The sequence below is a fragment of the Ailuropoda melanoleuca genome, chromosome 16 (genome assembly GCF_002007445.2).
Source record: "Ailuropoda melanoleuca isolate Jingjing chromosome 16, ASM200744v2, whole genome shotgun sequence".
Classification (NCBI taxonomy): domain Eukaryota; kingdom Metazoa; phylum Chordata; class Mammalia; order Carnivora; family Ursidae; genus Ailuropoda; species Ailuropoda melanoleuca.
In genome coordinates, this window is record NC_048233.1 from 65,676,080 (window position 1) to 65,679,411 (window position 3,332).

A 3,332-nucleotide genomic window follows, 5' to 3' on the forward strand; every position below is an offset into this window, starting at 1 on the left:
TCTGCCTTCGGCTCAGGTCATGATCTCCAAGCCCCGCATCAGGCTCCCTGCCCCGTGGGAAGCCTGCTTCTCCCTCTCACACTCCCCTTGTTTGTGTTCCCTCTCTCGTTGTCTCTCTCTGTCAAATAAGTACATAAAAAGCTTTAAAAAAAAAGAAAAGAATTACTATAAAAGGAATTAGAACCAAACTATTCTGGATGAAGCAGGAGTCTTCTCAGGCTGCCCCCAGACGCGTTCTGAGTTGACAAACACTTGTCCGGCATTCATATTCCATGACTTGCGATGGCTTTTGCTCTAGGTCAGCTTAGGGGAAGCTGGAACTCTGCAGAATTCCCTTCCTCGTATGATTGCAGGGGAGAGCGAGCACAAGAGACACTTAGCAGCTACCTCCATGCGCTGAAAGCTGGTAGCGTGCCAGCCGCTGTGACAGTTCATATGCATTGTCCCTGATGCCCTAGCTCGCCTTGCTGGGGACTGACAGCTCCCAGGCCCACAGCTCTTCTAGCACCTGCTGGAAATCCTCCTCTGGCTTCTGAGTGTCCTGGATCAAGTGTGTGTACAGCTACATGCAAGGGGCGCCATATTCTCTTGCAGGTCAATGAGATTGGGGACAGCAAGGGAACACGTGGGCGTCCCTTTGTCCTTGGAGGTCTCAGCTTGTTCTTCCTCTGCCAACTTCTCATATGGGTTCAGGTTCAACACCAGATGCAAAGGCAACAGGCTCCCACAGTCTTCCCCATCACTGCCCACAGCTGTGTATGGTCAACGCCATCCTTTATCCTATATGACTCTTAGAAGTTCTGATTCTCTGAAAAAACCCAGACTGATGGACCGCTCCAAATTCCCATCTGAGAAAGAGATTCTCTCATCCTTAGAGCTTCATCCTAGGATGCCAGAGCCATGTCATAAAGAGATGGATGACATTTCTTTGGCACCAGATATGGCCAAGGGACAGGCTGCTGTCTGACTCTCTTGTCCTGACCTGGAGTTTTAGGTCAGTGTGGCTGAGTGCATGTAACCCATGGAAGCAATGCCCGAATAGGAAGCTCTGGAGGGTGGGGAGGAAATGACCCCGGAACCATTAACCAAGTACCCTGAGGCAGGGTCACCAGGATTTGGGGTCAGATTCAGCTTCTGAGGGGATCAAAGGCTTAGCTGAGATGACATAAATGTGAACCGAATCTGGATGGTGGGGCAAGGATGGAAAATGACAGTGAGTAGGGATGCCAAGAAAGTAGGGGATTGATGGGCCAGGTGGGGGGTCAGGACAGAGTTAAAGAGTAAGGTGCGCACACACGCGCCCCCGTCAGATGTGCCCACGGAGGCACAGGTGCAGGCTCTGTGGATCTGTGGCCAGCTGCACAGCCCTGCCCCCGCCGGGCAGCCCAGGCACCCGCTATAAGCCTCATGCTACGCTCAGCGCTTTACTTCCNATAAGCCTCATGCTACGCTCAGCGCTTTACTTCCTATCTCACTGGATCAGCCGCCACAAAAGACACATTTTACTATGTCAACGTAGCAGCTGGTGAAACTGACGTAGTGATGTTAGGTGACTTGCCCAAGGTCACTTAGAAAAGAACTTGAAAAGCAGAAATTCAGGGGCACCTGGGTGGCTCAGTCAGTTAAGCCTCTGCCTTCGTCTCAGGTCATGATCTCAGGGTCCTGGGATCAAGCCCAGTGTCGGGCTCCCTGCTCAGTGGGGAGCCTGCTTCTCCCTCTCCCTCTGCTGCTCCCTCTGCTTGTGCTCTCCCTCTCTGTCAAAATAAATAGATAAAATTAAAAAAAAAAAAAAACAAAGCAAAGCAGAAATTTGAATTTAGATCTCTTTGCTCAGATTTCCACTATATGTCTCAAGATCTAAGTTTTCTAGGCTTAAAAAAAAGACAGAAAAAATCTTTGAGCAATCTGGTCGAACCCAATATTTGTCGAACCCAATGCTCCAGCCCCAGTTAAGGCCTCAGATGACTCCAACCCCATGCCGACCTCAGCTCCCCAATTCCTGACCCACTGAAGCTAGGAGAAAATAAATATTGCCTATTCTAACCCACCAGCATTAGGTGTTTGTTACTCAATTTCGATAACTGATACATTGCTCTTAGATTAAGCCATGAGAAAGGAGGTGGGTAGGGATTATGGAAAGCCCCGAGAAAGCTTAACAAAAAGATAAAGTGCCAGAAACTATCTTCTGGCTCCGGCGACTATGTAAAGACACAGAGGTGGTGGGGCAGGTTGGAAGACAAATGTGCCCTAATCTCCTGTGTTGGGGTTAAAGGCCCAGAGGTCAAAGTTCTCTCCAATAGGTTGAGAAGGAGTAATGTTCCTGTTTGGGTGTATAGGAGGTGAATGTCTTCCAGGGTTCCCTGTCCCAACCCTGGGCTCTCAGCCCCCAAGAAGTACAGAAAAGACTGAGATGTTCCTGAGAAGCCCCTGAAGAAAGAAGGGGAGGTCACTGAGAGTCTGGCTGGGTGGCTGCCTGAGAAGGCTCTCCCTGGGGCAGTGAGACCCCAAACCAGGGTTAAAAGGGAGTCACCCCCATATCTCAGGAATACCAGTGTCAGCCAGGGGTGAGGAGGAGCCACGCCAGTAGGGAGAAGTGCTGGGCCCCAGGGAAGCAGACAGAACAGAGTGCAAATTTCAGTGGTTACAGCCACAGCACCCGAGGTCAATATCAGTGGAATGGCCAGGAATGGGAAAGACCCACCACACATACCCAAGAAGCCAGCAGGCAGTCGGGAGTCCTATTGTGTCCCCATGCTTGAAGTCCCCCAGCCTCCCCAGCACCATCTTGGAGGGCAGGAGACTGGCCAGGAGAGCAGGGAAGAAAGGATAAAAGAGTGAGTCCCCCCAACCTCAAAAAAGCGAACGTTACTGAAAAGATCAATTCGGGGACTGGATTGAATTCATTTTTTTTCCCTCCACGATTCAGTAGGAGCCAGGTGGGGCTTGAAAGGAAAATCCCATCAGTTATAGAAAGCAGGGAAGCTTCCGTGTGTTGGCGTATCTGAATCTAGTTTGAGTAAATAGGCGATGACAGTTCAGATGCTGAGAAAATAGGTCACCAAGATTGGTGGAGGTTCAAAGCTGAGTTTCGGGCTAGACCAAGAGCATGAGAACCAGAGGGGACACTGACTGGAAATCATCTCATCCTTCGTATTTCCCTCTGTGCCTTATCTGATGGCCCCCCCATGTCGCTCCTCCTCCAGCCCATAACCCTGCCAATTCAGGGGCTGGTTTGAAAAGATGGCATCAACTTTGCCATACGCATTGTTTGGAAGTAACTTGAGGATCTATTCTAAAGGGCTGTCACCACGCCATTGCCCCGAGAAGCAGCA